At 38.7% G+C, this 21,066-nt stretch overlaps 1 protein-coding gene across 8 annotated transcripts in view; it reads right to left on the reverse strand.

Annotated features, from left to right (window-relative positions):
* RERE (arginine-glutamic acid dipeptide repeats) overlaps window positions 1–21,066 on the reverse strand; it is a 771,648-nt gene that overhangs the window by 214,087 nt on the left and 536,495 nt on the right. The window lies entirely within an intron of this gene.

Below are 21,066 nucleotides of genomic sequence, written 5' to 3' on the forward strand. Positions count from 1 at the left end.
GTAACATTGATTCTGGTGATGAAGGCACAAATCTGTGATTATACTGAGGGCCACTGACCGTACGTTTTGAATGGAATGGATGATGTGTGAAAATATCTCACTTTTTAAAAAAAGTATGAGTTTCCTCCAATTAAAAAAAAAAAAGCATCTGGTACTGAATAGGTGCTCAAAAATACTATTTTCTGTTAGCAGGTGTTCTAGTTTGCTAATGCTGCGGAATGCAAAATAACAGAGATGGATTGGCTTTTATAAAAGGGGCTTATTTGGTTACACAGTTACAGCCTTAAGGCCATAAAGTGTCCAAGGTAACCCATCAGCAATTGGGTACCTTCACTGGAGGATGGCCAATGGCGTCTGGAAAACCTCTTTTAGCTGGGAAGGCACATGGCTGGCGTCTGCTCCAAAGTTCTGGTTTCAAAATGGCTTTCTCCCAGGACGTTCCTCTCTAGCAAGCTTGCTCCTCTTCAAAACGTCACTCACAGCTGCACTCAGTTCAGTCTCTTTGAGTCAGCACGTTTATATGGCTCCACTGATCAAGGCCCACCCTGAATGGGTGGGGCCGCGCCTCCACGGAAATATCCCATCAGTTATCATCTACAGTTGGGTGGGGCGCATCTCCATGCAAACAATCTAATCCAAACATTCCAACTTAATCCCCACTATTATGTCTGCCCCACAAGACTGCATCAAAGAATATGGCTTTTTCTGGGGGACATAATACATTCAAACTGGCACAGTAGGTAATTGTAAGAAGTATGTCAAAGAAAACTTTCAAGAATTTTCCTAAGAATTGTAGGAGCAATTTCTTCAACAGAACATGTTTTCTTTCAAGAGATGACAGTAGTCAATGAGCCACACTGACTGTCTCCAGGCTCACAGCAACAAGTTACTTGCTAGGGCCCACAGGAATCCAAATCTACCAGCAGTACTGGCAACAATGTCCTAAAATATATATGTGTATGTGTTTCTGCAACACATAAGATGTCAAAAAAACCTGAAGGGCAACAGAAATGCCTTTTAGATGCAATAACAAGAAATTGTATAATGTCTATCTTTCAGAATCAAGCCAGTGATTTGGGCAACCTTTCAAGGTACAGTACCTGTGTTTTCTAACCCAGGTGCCCTTATTGATTACCCATACACAAAACACTACTCGGGTTTATTTGTACCTAGATTTTCAGATTTATGACTTCTAACAGACTGCCAAGGCAGTTGAAGGACTCTAGGATTTCTTCATGCAGTACCACATATTAACCAGGGAGTGGGAGTATTGCGTTAAAAAAAGTGTCCAGAATGAATTCCATAGACAAAACACAAAGTTGGACTCAAAGCAAACAAAAGTTTTGAATTCATTTAAGCAGCTATAACAAGGAATTTAAGCAGCTATAATAAATACAATCTTCTAAATAGGCCAGAAACTTAAAGATTAAGCATCTGTAAAGGGAGGCAGTATATTGTATGGAGGATACCAGCCTATATAATCTAAGCTTCTGCAACCACTGAAAAGTGGATAGATCATGATTTATATGATCTCATTCTATTCTTATGTGTTTATGTCCAGATTTCTTCCTCAGACAAAACCAGACAGACAAAATGGGAGGTGGGAAGTTAAGCTCATGTTTCCTATATATCAACACAGAGGCATCAGCTAACGTTACTATCCTAAAGGAAAGTTATAATGTCATCTTCCGTGTTAGCTGATGCTGCACTGAGGAACAACTCAAGAGAACTGAGAACACTCCCTCTCCCAGTAAACACTCCCAAATCCACCAAAGACACCCAAGTGTTCCTCACACATTAACCACAGGAAATCTTCATCTTCCTCCTTACTACTCAGGTTAAAGACTTTTGCTCAAAATCACAAAAAAACTAAAACCAGAAAGAAACAGGGATTGTTTGATTCAATCCTAAGTACCTGGGTTTAAATCCTGACTTTGTAATTTACTAAGCTATGTGACCATGAGCAAATTACTTAAACTTCTCCAAGGCTCAATTCTCTCACATATAAAATAGGAAAAAGATAACAATTTCTACCTCATTAGGTTGTGAGGATTAAATAAATTAATCCAAGTAGAGCGGATTAGCTCTCAATAAATGATGGATATTACTATCAATCATTCCTTCCCAAGTGAAGAGAGAAGTCAAAATATAGTAAATGGTCCTCTATAGGTATTGCTTTTCTCAGATTCAAAATTATAATAGCAATAGAACCAAATAGATCAAACATAGCAAACTGGAATAGTACCTTAACTTCTGCACTAATTGGGAAGCATGTCAAGTATTTCTAACAAATATGCCTTAGTTTTTACTAGTGATGTAAATGAATGGCTGCATAAAGGCCAACATGTTTATTAATAACATATTTTAAATAGAATACCGAATGAAAAGGAAAGTGGTGAGAATACCAATGTGAAGGCCCCCTGGTAGATTTCTGAATGCAGAGAAGAGCCCATTGGACACTCAATAATTTCCCACCATTTTATCTTTTTTTTTTTAAATGAAAGATGGGCGTGTGCGTGTGTGTGTGTCTGTCAGCATCAGGGCTAAGTAAGAAAAAACCACCAAACATACACACATCCAATCTACAGACAGTAAGATTTCACATAAGTGGCTCTGAGCTAAAAGAGAAGAGTCATTTCTGGGTTAAATTATCAATTCTTTCACTCTTTCATATCTCTGGTTTGGGATTCTTTTGAAATGAAAGATGTGTATAAACTTAAGGTAATGAAAATTAACAGAGGACAAAGCCTGTCCCCACAGCAGGGCTCAGAAAAAAGACAAACAGCCTCATGGTGACTGTACGGGATAAGAAAAGGGAGGAGGATTTCTGGAGAGCCTTAAATGTCAGAGAACACTGTTGAGAATTAATGAATTAAAAAGCCAAAAATTAACATTCAGAATTAGATAACTGACGAGGGTAGTCTTGGGGGAAAAGGAAGGAATGAAGACAGGGAAGCCAAATAGGCTGCTGCTGACAGGAAACAGTGCTCATCACATCAACAGCACACAACGCAGCTATCCTAAACATAAAAGCAAACTAAAACCCAAGGCCAAGGAATAAGCTTCCCTTTCTAGAGACCTTTTATGAGTATTAACAGGATACTTTGTTTTAAATAGCTAACCTGAGTCTTTCCCAGGACAGGTCTTAATTTCATCCTCTGGAAAAGCATTTTATCACAACATAAGAAAATAGTAATAAAGACAACAGGATTGGGAGGACAGTTCATAAATGACCAGTAAGACAAGTGCAGGGATTCTTTTATACAATATGGAGGTCTGCAAACCAGAAAGGGAACAAAAACTTTAAATTCGCCTATAGAATAAAGACCTTCTTTGTCCCATCAATCTTCTTCCACCCGTTGGCAGTTACCATCAGAGCTCCCAAAGCCCTTCAAGTACAGGCCACTGCAGTCCTTCCGCTCTGCTATCAAACGTGACAGAAGAATGAGGGCCAAAGACAATCTAACCAGGATATAAAGATGGACGGTATTAAACACACAGCTTTGCAAAGTCAAAATAACCTGCTAGAGATAATGGGGAAATTCCCTTCAGAATTTTAACTATTGAGTTGAGTTCCTGGGAGCACACATTAATGAAAGATCTAGATTCAGACCTGGTGAGTCAGACCAAAATTCTTTTTTTATAAGCCAAAATAGCCAACCAAATTTTTCCAGAAATTTGGAAGTGGGAGTGGCTAACATTTGTATATACAGTATGGGTGAAGAAGATACCTTTTGAGAAACTTTTTCATGCATGGTTCCAAAACACAGTGACACTAAAGTTAAGAGTTACATGGATATTAGAGGCCTAATTTTATAGTTCAGAAATGTCTACACGAACTTTTAATTGCTAGCACACAATGAGAAATCTTACGTCTTCCAGAGACATCATGGTCGCCCTTCAAGTGTACTACACCAGTCAATTTTTAGTGACATTCCAATACTACCGAGTTCATTTACACACACACGGCAATGCTCTGTTAGGTACATTACCCTTACCAAGACCTTGGTGATGTAGCTTAGTTGCTTAAATCACCTTTGGGGGGTGGGGAGGTAGGAACAGACAATGGAGTCACAGATTACTATTCTTCAGAGGTGAAACATAACTTTAAGCATAGCACTAAGGGCAAAGGCCAATCAAATCTAAAGATAAGCTTTCCATATCAGTCAGAAGACCATATTTAGCCAATTTTGTGGATAATCATTAGGGTTGAGATCAATCAAAATGAAATCAGGAAGGAAGGATCTTGCAGAATTTCAAGCCACTCTTCTCTCAATATAAAAGACACTAAAAATGTTCTATATATATATAATATCTCTATATCCATTAAGCTCAAAATGCCATGAAAGAATTACAGGAAAACAAAAAGTACCATTAGGGCTCAGGCCATTAAGGTCTGCCTAACCCAGAGTTCTGCTCTAACAAGGGGACTGTGCCAGTTTGAATGTATTATGTCCCCCGAACGCCATTATCTTTGATGTAATCTTGTGTGGGCAGACCTATCAGTGTTAATTAGATTGTAATTCTTTGAGTGTTTCCATGGAGATGCGCCCCACCCAACTGTGGGTGATGACTCTGAATGGATAATTTCTATGGAGGTGTTGGCCCACCATTCAGGGTGGGTCTGAATTAAATTACTGGAGCACTATATAAGATCAGATACAAGGAGCAAGCTGCTACAGCCAAGAGGGACACTTTGAAGAACGCACTGGAACTGAGAGAGCTTACAGAGACATTTTGGAGATGACCTTTGAAAGCAGACTTTTGCTCTGGAGAAGCTAAAAGAGGACAAACACCCTACAAAGAGCGACATTTTTGAGGAGCTGAAGCCTAGAGAGGAACTTCCTGGGAGATAGCCATTTTGAAACCAGAACTTGGAGCAGACACTGGCCACGTGCCTTCCCAGCTAACAGGTTTTCCAGACGCCATTGGCCATCCTCCAGTGAAGGTACTCGTTTGTTGATGACCTACCTTGGACACTTTATGGCCTTAAGACTGTAACTGTGTAACCAAATAAACCTCCTTTTACAAAAGCCAATCCATCTCTGGTGTTTTGCATTTCGGCAGCATTAGCAAAGTAGACAGGGACCAAGAGATCTACAAAGAATCACACTACCATGTACTTATCTCCCCAATGTACTTAGACATTAATTCAACATTCTGCTTGCTTCCTTTTATTTGGGACAGGAGGAAGGTAAAGTAAGGGTAAGTAAGCTCTCTATTGCCATCAAATAAACAAAGTACCCAGTCTTGTTTTGTTCTGAAACACCCTTCAATTTTCTTACGTATATGTGTGCAAGTGGACCTAAAAGGATCAAACTCTTCCAGGTGTCACCCTTCACATTGCCTGCCCAATGCTGATTGAATTGACCTGAGGTGGAGCTACAATTGCAGTGGTACATGGCACATTTCCTTTCTGATGCCAATACAATCTGTGTTTTAAATATTCATTAAAACAAAATAAATGAGACACAGACCCTGTTCAACTACTTAATATTTGTTGGCATTTGCAAATGGACATATAACCTGGAACTACCCAAAGATCTGCTCAAAACTATGACTCCTTTTAGAAAGATAAAGAACTAGATGGGAGAAAAAAAACCATAGAAAGAGACCACATCCATTTGATTAAGCTCTTTATTGCCTTCACACACTAGTATGAAGATTACCAATTCATTCTCAAAACCTAGGAGCAGCACTCAATCCTAAATACTGTTTACAAGAGCTCACATCAGCATCTGGGTCTATGTAAAAGTATATTAAATCATCTTGTATCAAATGGTGAAGCATGAAGGTAGAACTCTGGGAGGGCAGATGCTTTTTTAAAGTGTTTACAACCAAGATGTGTAAATAACTGGTTAAATACAAAGACAATGCAACCAAAAATGTGCTGAAATGGGCATCAATGATCAAAAATTTTCAAAATCACTGTATCTTAATGATATCTTGTTAAAAAATATTTCTACAATTTAATCTGGACAAAAATCAATCTGAATATTTTGATAGGTCAAAAAGGGTGCATGAACTCGTAATCATCTATCAATAACTAACTATGGAGTCAACACTTATGGTAGAACACTGAGATAGTGAGTCCTCTTTTTGCAATGGAGAGATCAAAACTGAGCACAGGTAAGTATCATTGGGAAAATTCCAACTTCTTGGCAACCCCTGTAAAACAGGAGACTGAGTTACTAGGTAACCAGTTATCCTTGTCCTTTTATACCTAATAACAAGTTACATCACATACACATAGATAAGCTATATATATTGAAAGGACTTATCACAGGATCCAATATACCAAAATAAAGAGTATTCCTATTCCTGTAACTTCCCACATGATCCCATAATGTACATGATCCTGACAAAAACCTCAAACATCAGAAACAGGACTTCAAAAGATCTCCCGAGTTTGTACTGAAGAACCAAGTTAGCAAGATAAAATTTAACAGAGATAAATTAGGCTTCTATACTTGGATCCTCAAGGTGGGCTGTTTAAACCCAAACTGAATCCCTTTCTAAAAGCCAATATTCTTTCCAACGGCTATGGTTGTATCAGATAAATACATATCCACAAATTTTGTTTGGCCCAAAGGATTTCCTCCAACAAAGAACATGAAAATAAGTATTCATTGCAAGTAAGAAATTGCCAAATTCTGCTTAACCCTTACAAACACTTTAAACATTCCATTGGCTTTCCTTAAAACACAAGCCCAAATACCACAAAATTTAACACCTTTGCAATATCTTTGGTTGTTGTTTGGTGATGGTGGTACAAGTAGTGGTGGATTTATTGGCTTTGAAGGATGACGACTCCTTAGTCCTTACCATGATATAGCAGGAGTTACCACACATCAACTATAGGAGCAGGTACCAAAGTGTTGAGCAGGAAGTTAAAGAAAGGGAAGAATAATCTGGACTGTAGGTTACTTAAATTTTCTAGAAGCTCCACAAATCAGATTTAAATAATTAATTATAAAAATAAAAATTACCAACTTATGATTAAAGATCCATCACAGAGATTTTGCTATTAAAAACTGGTGCTGAAATATCTTGAGACGATTTCACTGAGTTAACATACGCTTTTACAGAACGGTTTCAAATTTTTTAGCCTCAGGATTTCTTACACTCTTAAAATGTACTGAGTTCAAATAGCTTTTGTTTATGTAGGTTATATCTATCAATATTTACCAATATTTACTATATTAGAAATATATTTACTATATTAGAAAAAAATATGAAAAAAATTAAATGTTTACTGATTCACTTACAAATAATATACCCAATATTAAAAAAATTAAATCTACAAATAATAAATAACAAATAACTATAATTTTTTTAAATTCAATTTTATTGAGATATATTCACATACCATACAATCATCCATGGTGTACAATCAACTGTTCACAGTACCATCAGATAGCTGTGCACTCATCACCCCAATCTATTTTTTGAACATTTTCTTTACACCCAAAAGAATCAGAATAAGAATAAAAAATAAAAGTAAAAAAGAACACCCAAATCACCCCCCTATCCCACCCTATTTTTCATTTAGTTTTTGTACCCATTTTTCTACTCATCCATTCATACACTGGATAAAGGGAGTGCAATCCACAAGGCTTTCACAATCACACCGTCACCCCTTGTAGGCTACACTGTTATACATCGTCTTCACAAGTCAAGGCTACTGGGTTGGAGTTTGGTAGTTTCAGGTATTTACTTCTAGCTATTTCAATACATTAAAACCTAAAAACTGTTATCTATACACTGTGTAAGAGTGTCCACCAGAGTGACCTCTTGACTCCATTTGGAATCTCTCAGCCACTGAAGCTTTATTTCGTTTCATTTTGCATCCCCTTTTTGGTCAAGAAGATGTTCTCAATCTCATGATGTTGGGTCCATATTCATCCCTAGGAGGCATATCCTGCGTTGCCAGGGAGATTTACACCCCTGGGAGTCAGGTCCCACGTGGCGGGGAGGGCAGTGAGATCACCTGCCAAGGTGGCTTAGTTAGAGAGAGAGGGCCACATATGAGCAACAAAGAGGCACTCAGGGGGAGACTCTTAGGCACAATTATAAGCAGGTTTAGCCCCTCCTTTGCAGTAACAAGCTTCACAGGGCAAGCCCAAGACAGAGGGCTCAGCATACCAAGCCATCAGTCCCCTGTGTTTGTGAGAACATCAGCAGCAATCCAGGTGAGGGACTCCAACACCTCCACATCCTCCCCCACCTCCTCAGGGAGGTCCCAAGTATACACTTTTATTCTCCGTCAAAATTACTTTGGGATGTGTTGCTATTTCCCTCTAACCTATACAGACCTACCATATCCCACTTCCTATTCAAAGTTCCACGTAATTGTGGTGGCTGAACAAACTGACTATAGAAGTTACATTGTTTAGAAAACATAGATCCTACACCAAATAAATCTCTCTTCCCTTGGTCTCACATGGAAGTTGAAGTTTTAACACACAGTTTCAACTTTCATCCATTGGCCCAAGATTTGCCCTAGGTCTTAACCAGATCTGCTTCACTCATATGTCTAACTGAAGTCTGGGCTCTTTTTCAGCCTCTTTTTTTATTTTTTTTAAACAGTTGCTGTATGCATTAATACAGACATTCATATCTGCCAAGCTCTAGCTCTGAGTTTCAGGTGTCACACAAATACGCAATGTTCCAGAGACCAATCAGGTTATATACAAAAGGATCAACATCTCAGAGTCTGGAGACAGCCATTACAATTCAGGAATAGATTTACCTGCTGTAAGAGCTTACAATCTAGGGACCATTACAATAATCGCTTCCTTGTTAGGCTGTGCTCTAAGATTCAATTCTGAGTTTACACATTATAGTTAGTCCATATAAATTTATAAAATTATTTTATAGCCCATATAAATTTATTTATGGTCCACATAAATTTATAAAATTATAAATAACTATAATTTTTAAAACAAAACAAAACACAATTTAGGAAACGAGTAACTGTTTTCTATCTTTGCAAATCTCACGTTTGGCTTAGGAAATCTGTTGAGATACAGCAAACAACATTTTAGCCTTCGGAAAACTCAACAGCACACTCATGAGAGAGTAAGACTGGAAAAAAAAAAGGTGATGTTGTGGTATTCTAATGAAAACACTGTGACCCCACAGACCCCCGGACCACATTTGAAAACTGCTACTCCAGGGATAAAGTCAATAGTAGCCAGCCCTCCCGATGCTCCCAATCCCTCTCTCAGGCTTTGGCAGCACTAAAACAAAGGAGACATGCTCCCTGGACAGAATTATGGCTGGAGATTTTAAAGCACAAGGTTATTTAAAAGTGAATAGCATTAAAAAAAAAATAAAAGATTTTATTATTTATACAATCAGATGTTCCAGTAGTAGAGGAAGTTAAACAAGAAAGGGAAGAAAATCTAGATAAAAAGCTTCTCAATTCAAATGTATTTATAAAGTAAGGTATAAAATATAAATTAAAAATTTCTAAAATTACGTGTTCATAAAATTTGAGCTTGTGCTATCAAAAAATAGTTAAAGCTTGATTCACAGTAATATGTACTGGACTACACTAAAAAGGCACTTTAAAACAATGGTGAACCAATTGATAAATAAAATCTAGAAGGCTCAATACAGAGGCACCCATGCTAAGTCCCACAGCAAGTTTCTGTTTCCTATAAATGCCCCACTAGCCCAGAAGATCAAATTTAAATATAGCCAGATCATTATTAATTATCAACAGCTAACTCCCTCATTCCTAAGCAACTACCTGCTCCTCACTTAACTTACTATCACCCAATCAAAAAATTCCCTCACCTGCTTCCACATTTACCATATATGAGCTTCTCCTTTTTACCCCTTTCCAACCCGTAGGGGTGATTCACTCTACTTTCTGCACAGGATGTTGCCTGATTCATGAATTGCTCAATAAAGCTGTGAGATCCTAAACTGCATGGAAAGTTTTTCTTTTAACATTATTTAGCTGAAAGCATGCAGAAAAAAGTAACCTGTAAAACTTTATTTAACAATCTGCAATTCCAACCAACTTTGCAGCTATATAAAAAATGGTGCTGCTTCCTAACGGAGAAAGCTGGCAATACTAAACAAAATCAACTCTTAGGAAACAAAGACATTTAGCTTAAGATATTATACTGAATTATCATTTTTTATAAAGATGAATATATCTATTTTATGTGAACCTAGCAATCTCTCCCCCTCTAAGTGGTAACCTTTTTGTACTACTGCGTTTTGAGTCAAAATGCAAGTAACACTAGTAGTACAGTAAAATAAAAAACCTTTTAGTAGTACAAAGGTTTTTAGAACTGAATTAAGTATTTGTGCTTTTAAGAACTCTAAAAATTACGTTTTCCTATTTCAATTTATGTATATTAGTCTGTCTTGTTGTAAATGTCTTTATGTTTTTCTCTTCTTTTACCTTAAACCAAAACAAAGGCCCTAATCTCTAATACTTGTCAGTGTATTTCTAACTGTTCCACAACCATTTTTCTAACAAACACACCCTGATAGCTTATCTCAGTGCACAGCCAGACAACAAAGGCCCACTGGCCTGCTGAAAAGAAGAAATGGAAAGCCGGAAATGAGAAGCTTCGTTAATCCCCAGATAATCGATTAGCGTATCCAGTCAAGTGTGAACAGAGCTGGGAAAATGCTGTTAAAAAAAAGAATAAAAGAAAGAAAGAAAAGCAAACGGCATATTATATTATCAGAGCCAGGATTCATTCTAAAGTAGGATAGCGTTTCTCAAACAGATTACCCATCATGTTCCAACATGAATACCAACATACACAGTAAATGTTAATGTCTTCTGAAATAAGACCATTTTCTTTAAAATCCTTTCTTCTCTTATCTTTTTTGGAAAAAAAGTTTTATCTTTAGAGGATTTTTGTTGTGCTGTTTTTTATTTTTTTAATCAGCTTTGTTGAGGTATAATTTACACACAATAAAATTTACCTATTTACAGTTTCAATTAATTTTGACAAACATTTCAGATGTGTAACCATCAACATAATCAAGATGGGAAACTTTTCCAATACCATCCAAAGATGAACTTCTTTTAGAATTGACAAATATGCTATGAGTGAAAGTGATTGCTGGATAACAACATCCTAATCTAAATTCCTTCCTCCATTTTAATCAACAAAGGCAAAAAAACAACTTGGAGTTAGCTGTAACACTTCTGTCTACACTAGAGACCACTATGGAGCAAAACCCCCATGCTCTTTAAAAACCAAGTAATTGCTGGACTCAGATTTAATATGTTCTTCTGAAATTCAAGCATGTTCTTAGAACATCAAGTAAGTTACAGTAATAGTAGCAATAGTAATGAAAATAAATGAGCAACATAATTTTAAATTATTTTAAAGGTATGCTTTCCTCAAATCATATAACAAATTTTTATTGAGCACCTGGTTAGGTATCAGACATTGCGCTGGTTTGAATGTATTATGTCCCCCAGAAAAAGCCATACTCTTTGATACAGTCTTGTGGGGCAGACATAATAGTGGGGATTAAGTTAGAATTTTGGATTAGGTTGTTTGCATGGAGATGTGCCCCACCCAGCTGTGGGTGGTGACTCTGGTGGGATACTCCCATGGAGGTGTGGCCCCACCCATTCAGGGTGGGACTTGATCAATGGAGCCATATAAAACATGCTGACTCAAAGAGACTGAATGGGAAGTGCAGCTGTGAGTGACGTTTTGAAGAGAAGCAAGCTTGCTAGAGAGGAACGTCCTGGGAGAAAGCCATTTTGAAACCAGAACTTAGGAGCAGATGCCAGCCACGTGCCTTCCCAGCTAACAGAAGTTTTCCAGACGCCATTGGCCATCCTCCAGTGAAGGTACCCGATTACTGATGTGTTACCTTGGACACTTTATGGCCTTAAGACTGTAACTGTGTAGCTAAATAAATCCCTTTTTATAAAAGCCAATCCGGAGGCGGGGCAAGATGGCAGACTGGTGAGCTGTAAGTTTTAGTTACTCCTCCAGGAAAGTAGGTAAAAAGCCAGGAACTGCGTGGACTGGACACCACAGAGCAATCTGACTTTGGGCATACTTCATACAACACTCATGAAAACGTGGAACTGCTGAGATCAGCGAAATCTGTAACTTTTTGCGGCCAGGGGACCCGCGCCCCTCCCTGCCAGGCTCAGTCCCGTGGGAGGAGGGGCTGTCAGCTCCAGGAAGGAGAAGGGAGAAGTGCAGTGGCTGCTCTTATCGGAAACTCATTCTACTGATTCAAACTCCAACCATAGATAGACTGAGACCAGACACCAGAGACTCTGAGAGCAGCCAGCCCAGCAGAGAGGAGACAGGCATAGAAAAAAAACAACACGAAAAACTCCAAAATAAAAGCGGAAGATTTTTGAGGTTCTGGTGAACATAGAAGGGGGAAGGGCAGAGCTCAGGCCCTGAGGCGCATATGCAAATCCCGAAGCAAAGCTGATCTCTCTGCCCTGTGGACCTTTCCTTAATGACCCTGGTTGCTTCGTCTATTAGCATTTCAATAACCCATTAGATCTCTGAGGAGGGCCGTTTTTTTTTTTTTTTTTTTTTTTAAATCCTTTTTTCTTTTTCTAAAACAATTACTCTAAGAAGCCCAATACAGAAAGCTTCAAAGAATTGCAATTTGGGCACGTCAAGTCAAGAGCAGAACTAAGAGAGCTCTGAGACAAAAGGCAATAATCCAGTGGCTGAGAAAATTCAATAAACAACACAACTTCCCAAGAAAAGGGGGGTGTCTGCTCACAGCCACCATCCTGGTGGACAGGAAACACTCCTGCCCATCGCCAGCCCCATAGCCCAGAGCTGCCCCAGACAACCCAGTGTGACGGAAGTGCTTCAAATAACAGGCACACACCACAAAACTGGGCGTGGACATTAGCCTTCCCTGCAACCTCAGCTGAATGTCCCAGAACTGGGAAGGTGGAGCAGTGTGAATTAACAAAGCCCCATTCAGCCATCATTTGAGCAGACTGGGAGCCTCCCTACACAGCCCAGAAGCCCAGAACTGCCCTGGGGGGACGGCACTCACCTGTGACATAGCACAGTCATCCCTCAACAGAGGACCCGGGGTGCACGGCCTGGAAGAGGGGCCCACTTGCAAGTCTCAGGAGCCATACGCCAATACCAAAGACTTGTGGGTCAGTGGCAGAGACAAACTGTGGCAGGACTGAACTGAAGGATTAGACTATTGCAGCACCTTTAAAACTCTAGGATCATCAGGGAGATTTGATTGTTAGGGCCACCCCCCCTCCCCGACTGCCCAGAAACACGCCCCACATACAGGGCAGGCAACACCAACTACACACGCAAGCTTGGTACACCAATTGGGCCCCACAAGACTCACTCCCCCACTCACCAAAAAGGCTAAGCAGGGGAGAACTGGCTTGTGGAGAACAGGTGGCTCATGGACGCCACCTGCTGGTTAGTTAGAGAAAGTGTACTCCACGAAGCTGTAGATCTGATAAATTAGAGATAAGGACGTCAGTAGGTCTACAAACCCTAAAAGAACCCTATCAAGTTCAGCAAATGCCACGAGGCCAAAAACAACAGAAAATTATAAAGCATATGAAAAAACCAGACGATATGGATAACCCAAGCCCAAGCACCCAAATCAAAAGACCAGAAGACACACAGCACCTAGAGCAGCTACTCAAAGAACTAAAGATGAACAATGAGACCATAGTACGGGATATGAAGCAAATCAAGAAGACCCTAGAAGAGCATAAAGAAGACATTGCAAGACTAAATAAAAAAATGGATGATCTTATGGAAATTAAAGAAACTGTTGACCAAATTAAAAAGATTCTGGACACTCATAGTACAAGACTAGAGGAAGTTGAACAACGAATCAGTGACCTGCAAGATGACAGAATGGAAAATGAAAGCATAAAAGAAAGAATGGGGAAAAAAATTGAAAAAATCGAAATGGACCTCAGGGATATGATAGATAATATGAAACGTCCAAATATAAGACTCATTGGTGTCCCAGAAGGGGAAGAAAAGGGTAAAGGTCTAGGAAGAGTATTCAAAGAAATTGTTGGGGAAAACTTCCCAAATCTTCTAAACAACATAAATACACAAATCATAAATGCTCAGCGAACTCCAAATAGAATAAATCCAAAAAAACCCACTCCGAGACATATACTGATCACACTGTCAAACATAGAAGAGAAGGAGCAAGTTCTGAAAGCAGCAAGAGAAAAGCAATTCACCACATACAAAGGAAACAGCATAAGACTAAGTAGTGACTACTCAGCAGCCACCATGGAGGCAAGAAGGCAGTGGCACGATATATTTAAAATTCTGACTGAGAGGAATTTCCAGCCAAGAATACTCTATCCAGCAAAGCTCTCCTTCAAATTTGAGGGAGAGCTTAAATTTTTCACAGACAAAGAAATGCTGAGAGAATTTGCTAACAAGAGACCTGCCCTACTGGAGATACTAAAGGGAGCCCTACAGACAGAGAAACAAAGACAGGACAGAGAGACTTGGAGAAAGGTTCAGTACTAAAGAGATTCGGTATGGGTACAATAAAGGATATTAATAGAGAGAGGGAAAAATATGGCAAACATAAACCAAAGGATAAGATGGCCGATTCAAGAAATGCCTTCACGGTTTTAACGTTGAATGTAAATGGATTAAACTCCCCAATTAAAAGATATAGATTCGCAGAATGGATCAAAAAAAATGAACCATCAATATGTTGCATACAAGAGACTCATCTTAGACACAGGGACACAAAGAAACTGAAAGTGAAAGGATGGAAAAAAATATTTCATGCAAGCTACAGCCAAAAGAAAGCAGGTGTAGCAATATTAATCTCAGATAAAATAGACTTCAAATGCAGGGATGTTTTGAGAGACAAAGAAGGCCACTACATACTAATAAAAGGGGCAATTCAGCAAGAAGAAATAACAATCGTAAATGTCTATGCACCCAATCAAGGTGCCACAAAATACATGAGAGAAACACTGGCAAAACTAAAGGAAGCAATTGATGTTTCCACAATAATTGTGGGAGACTTCAACACATCACTCTCTCCTATAGATAGATCAACCAGACAGAAGACCAATAAGGAAACTGAAAACCTAAACAATCTGATAAATGAATTAGATTTAACAGACATCTACAGGACATTACATCCCAAATCACCAGGATACACATACTTTTCTAGTGCTCACGGAACTTTCTCCAGAATAGATCATATGCTGGGACATAAAACAAGCCTCAATAAATTTAAAAAGATTGAAATTATTCAAAGCACATTCTCTGACCACAATGGAATGCAATTAGAAGTCAATAATCATCAGAAACTAGGAAAATTCACAAATACCTGGAGGTTAAACAACATGCTCCTAAACAATCAGTGGGTTAACAAAGAAATAGCAAGAGAAATTGCTAAATATATAGAGACGAATGAAAATGAGAACACAACATACCAAAACCTATGGGATGCAGCAACAGCAGTGCTAAGGGGGAAATTTATAGCACTAAACGCATATATTAAAAAGGAAGAAAGAGCCAAAATCAAAGAACTAATGGATCAACTCAAGAAGCTAGAAAATGAACAGCAAACCAATCCCAAACCAAGTAGAAGAAAAGAAATAACAAGGATTAAAGCAGAAATAAATGACATAGAGAACAAAAAAACAATAGAGAGGATAAATATCACCAAAAGTTGGTTCTTTGAGAAGATCAACAAGATTGACAAGCCCCTAGCTAGACTGACAAAAACAAAAAGAGAGAAGACCCATATAAACAAAATAATGAATGAAAAAGGTGACATAACTGCAGATCCTGAAGAAATTAAAAAAATTATAAGAGGATATTATGAACAACTGTATGGCAACAAACTGGATAACATAGAAGAAATGGACAATTTCCTGGAAACATATGAACAACCTAGACCGACCAGAGAAGAAATAGAAGACCTCAACCAACCCATCACAAGCAAAGAGATCCAATCAGTCATCAAAAATCTTCCCACAAATAAATGCCCAGGGCCAGATGGCTTCACAGGGGAATTCTACCAAACTTTCCAGAAAGAACTGACACCAATCTTACTCAAACTCTTTCAAAACATTGAAAAAAATGGAACACTACCTAACTCATTTTATGAAGCTAACATCAATCTAATACCAAAACCAGGCAAAGATGCTACAAAAAAGGAAAACTACCGGCCAATCTCCCTAATGAATATAGATGCAAAAATCCTCAACAAAATACTTGCAAATCGAATCCAAAGACACATTAAAAAAATCATACACCTTGACCAAGTGGGGTTCATTCCAGGCATGCAAGGATGGTTCAACATAAGAAAATCAATCAATGTATTACAACACATTAACAAGTCAAAAGGGAAAAATCAATTGATCATCGCAATAGATGCTGAAAAAGCATTTGACAAAATCCAACATCCCTTTTTGATAAAAACACTTCAAAAGGTAGGAATTGAAGGAAACTTCCTCAACATGATAAAGAGCATATATGAAAAACCCACAGCCAGCATAGTACTCAATGGTGAGAGACTGAAAGCCTTCCCTCTAAGATCAGGAACAAGACAAGGATGCCCGCTGTCACCACTGTTATTCAACATTGTGCTGGAAGTGCTAGCCAGGGCAATCCGGCAAGACAAAGAAATAAAAGGCATCCAAATTGGAAAAGAAGAAGTAAAACTGTCATTGTTTGCAGATGATATGATCTTATATCTAGAAAACCCTGAGAAATCGACGATACACCTACTAGAGCTAATAAACAAATTTAGCAAAGTAGCGGGATACAAGATTAATGCACATAAGTCAGTAATGTTTCTATATGCTAGAAATGAACAAACGTAAGTGACACTCAAGAAAAAGATACCATTTTCAATAGCAACTAAAAAAATCAAGTACCTAGGAATAAACTTAACCAAAGATGTAAAAGACCTATACAAAGAAAACTACTTAACTCTACTAAAAGAAATAGAAGGGGACCTTAAAAGATGGAAAAATATTCCATGTTCATGGATAGGAAGGCTAAATGTCATTAAGATGTCAATTCTACCCAAACTCATCTACAGATTCAATGCAATCCCAATCAAAATCCCAACAACCTACTTTGCAGACTTGGAAAAGCTAGTTATCAAATTTATTTGGAAAGGGAAGATGCCTCGAATTGCTAAAGACACTCTAAAAAAGAAAAACGAAGTGGGAGGACTTACACTCCCTGACTTTGAAGCTTATTATAAAGCCACAGTTGCCAAAACAGCATGGTACTGGCCCAAAGATAGACATATAGATCAATGGAATCGAATTGAGAATTCAGAGATAGACCCTCAGATCTATGGCCGACTGATCTTTGATAAGGCCCTCAAAGCCACCGAACTGAGCCATAATGGTCTTTTCAACAAATGGGGCTGGGAGTGTTGGATATCCATATCCAAAAGAATGAAAGAGGACCCCTACCTCACCCCCTACACAAAAATTAACTCAAAATGGACCAAAGATCTCAATATAAAAGAAAGTACCATAAAACTCCTAGAAGATAATGTAGGAAAACATCTTCAAGACCTTGTATTAGGAGGCCACTTCCTAGACTTTACACCCAAAGCACAAGCAACAAAAGAGAAAATAGATAAATGGGAACTCCTCAAGCTTAGAAGTTTCTGCACCTCAAAGGAATTTCTCAAAAAGGTAAAGAGGCAGCCAACTCAATGGGAAAAAATTTTTGGAAACCATGTATCTGACAAAAGACTGATATCTTGCATATACAAAGAAATCCTACAACTCAATGACAATAGTACAGACGGCCCAATTATAAAATGGGCAAAAGATATGAAAAGACAGTTCTCTGAAGAGGAAATACAAATGGCCAAGAAACACATGAAAAAATGTTCAGCTTCACTAGCTATTAGAGAGATGCAAATTAAGACCACAATGAGATACCATCTAACACCGGTTAGAATGGCTGCCATTAAACAAACAGGAAACTACAAATGCTGGAGGGGATGTGGAGAAATTGGAACTCTTATTCATTGTTGGTGGGACTGTATAATGGTTCAGCCACTCTGGAAGTCAGTCTGGCAGTTCCTTAGAAAACTAGATATAGAGCTACCATTCGATCCAGCGATTGCACTTCTTGGTATATACCCGGAAGATCGGAAAGCAGTGACACAAACAGATATCTGCACGCCAATGTTCATAGCAGCATTATTCACAATTGCCAAGAGATGGAAACAACCCAAATGTCCTTCAACAGATGAGTGGATAAATAAAATGTGGTATATACACACGATGGAATACTACGCGGCAGTAAGAAGGAACGATCTCGTGAAACATATGACAACATGGATGAACCTTGAAGACATAATGCTGAGCGAAATAAGCCAGGCACAAAAAGAGAAATATTATATGCTACCACTAATGTGAACTTTGAAAAATGTAAAACAAATGGTTTATAATGTAGAATGTAGGGGAACTAGCAGTAGAGAGCAATTAAGGAAGGGGGAACAATAATCCAAGAAGAACAGATAAGCTATTTAACGTTCTGGGGATGCCCAGAAATGACTATGGTCTGTTAATTTCTGATGGATGTAGTAGGAACAAGTTCACTGAAATGTTGCTATATTATGTAACTTTCTTGGGGTAAAGTAGGAACATGTTGGAAGTTAAGCAGTTATCTTAGGTTAGTTGTCTTTTTCTTACTCCCTTGTTATGGTCTCTTTGAAATGTTCTTTTATTGTATGTTTGTTTTCTTTTTAACTTTTTTTTTCATACAGTTGATTTAAAAAAGAAGGGAAAGTTAAAAAAAAAAAAAAAGAAAAAAGAAAAAAGACAAACAAGGAAAAAAAAAAAAAAAGATGTAGTGCCCCCTTGAGGAGCCTGTGGAGAATGCAGGGGTATTCGCCTACCCCACCTCCATGGTTGCTAACAAGACCACAGACATAGGGGACTGGTGGTTTGATGGGTTGAGCCCTCTACCATAAGTTTTACCCTTGGGAAGACGGTTGCTGCAAAGGAGAGGCTAGGCCTCCCTATATTTGTGCCTAAGAGTCTCCTCCTGAATGCCTCTTTGTTGCTCAGATGTGGCCCTCTCTCTCTGGCTAAGCCAACTTGAAAGGTGAAATCACTGCCCTCCCCCCTACGTGGGACCAGACACCCAGGGGAGTGAATCTCCCTGGCAACGTGGAATATGACTCCCGGAGAGGAATGTAGACCCGGCATCGTGGGATGGAGAACATCTTCTTGACCAAAAGGGGGATGTGAAAGGAAATGAAATAAGCTTCAGTGGCAGAGAGATTCCAAAACGAGCCGAGAGATCACTCTGGTGGGCACTCTTACGCACACTTTAGACAACCCTTTTTAGGTTCTAAAGAATTGGGGTAGCTGGTGGTGGATACCTGAAACTATTAAACTACAACCCAGAACCCATGAATCTCGAAGACAGTTGCATAAAAATGTAGCTTATGAGGGGTGACAATGGGATTGGGAATGCCATAAGGACCAAACTCCACTTTGTCTAGTTTATGGATGGATGTGTAGAAAAGTAGGGGAAGGAAACAAACAGAGAAAGGTACCCAGTGTTCTTTTTTACTTCAATTGCTCTTTTTCACTCTAATTATTATTCTTGTTATTTTTGTGTGTGGGCTAATGAAGGTGTCAGTGATTGATTTAGGTGATGAATGTACAACTATGTAATGGTACTGTAAACAATCGAAAGTACAATTTGTTTTGTATGACTGCGTGGTATGTGAATATATCTCAATAAAATGATGATTAAAAAAAAAAAAAAAAAAGCCAATCCATCTCTGGTGTTTTGCATTCTGCAGCATTAGCAAACTAGAACAGACATAGTTCTCAAGATAGACAAAACTGAGGATACAGCAGGGAAAATAAACACATAAAGTCCCAGTCCAGGTGGATCTCACATTTTAATGGAAGGACAGACCCTTTACCAACCCTTCCTCTCACCACACAAAAAAAGTCAAATAACAGCAAGGGCTTTAATAAAAAAGTCAAGACAAATCAAATCTGTCACTTAGTAATTGTATAGCCCTAGCAAGTACCATTTATATACACTATCTAATCTCTTCAATCTCTTAATTTTCCTTAAAACTACCAGACTTTCCAAAAAAGTACATGAGGACATCAGGAAAAAGTATATTGTATTGTGACTTGCCTCCTTCATGAACACAGAAAACGGTCAAAAAACCTTGATTAATCTATACATCAATTTCGCCATCTACAGGAACAACACAGAAACCCAAGTGTACACACCTGTGACTCTCACTCTCAGGAAAAGTTGAGATTGTTCGTGAAAATTCCCAAAGGTTCTTCTACCTTCTTTCTCTAATCTTTATTATTTTCCCTTTTAAAAAATTTATCATGAGTTCAAATACCACAATTGCATGGAACTTTGAATAGGAAGTGAGATATGGTAGGTTAGTATAGGCTGGAGTGAAATAGTGACACATCCCAGAGTAATTTGGGCAGATAATAAAAAAATATACTTACAGCCTCCCCCTCCCCAGCCCCGAGGATCTGGGGGAAGGTGCGGAAGTGTTGGACATCCTCACCTGGACTGGTATTGATGTTGTCACAAACGTTGGGACTGGCAGTTTGATGTGCTGAGCCCTCGATCATGGGACATGCCCTTATGAAGCTCGTTACCGCAAAGGAGAGTCTAAACTTGCATGTAGTTGTGCCTAAGAGTCTCCCCTTGAGTACTTCTTTGTTGCTCAGATGTGGCCCTCTCTCTCTCTAACTGAGCCATCTCGACAGGTGAACTCGCTGCCCTCCCCCCTACGTGGGTCCCGACTCCCAGGGGTGTAAATCTCCCTGGCAACACAGACTATGACTCCCGGGGATGAATGTGGACCCAGCATCATGGGACTGAGAGTATCTTCTTGACCAAAAGGGGGATGCAAAATGAGATGAAATAGTTTCAGTGGCTGAGAGATTTCAAATGAAGTCAAGAGGTAACTCTGGTGGACATTCTTATGCACTATATACATAACATCTCTTCGGTTTTAATGTATTGGAATAGCTAGAAGTAAATACCTGAAACTACCAAACTCCAA

The sequence above is a fragment of the Choloepus didactylus genome, chromosome 2 (assembly GCF_015220235.1).
Source record: "Choloepus didactylus isolate mChoDid1 chromosome 2, mChoDid1.pri, whole genome shotgun sequence".
NCBI lineage: Eukaryota > Metazoa > Chordata > Mammalia > Pilosa > Megalonychidae > Choloepus > Choloepus didactylus.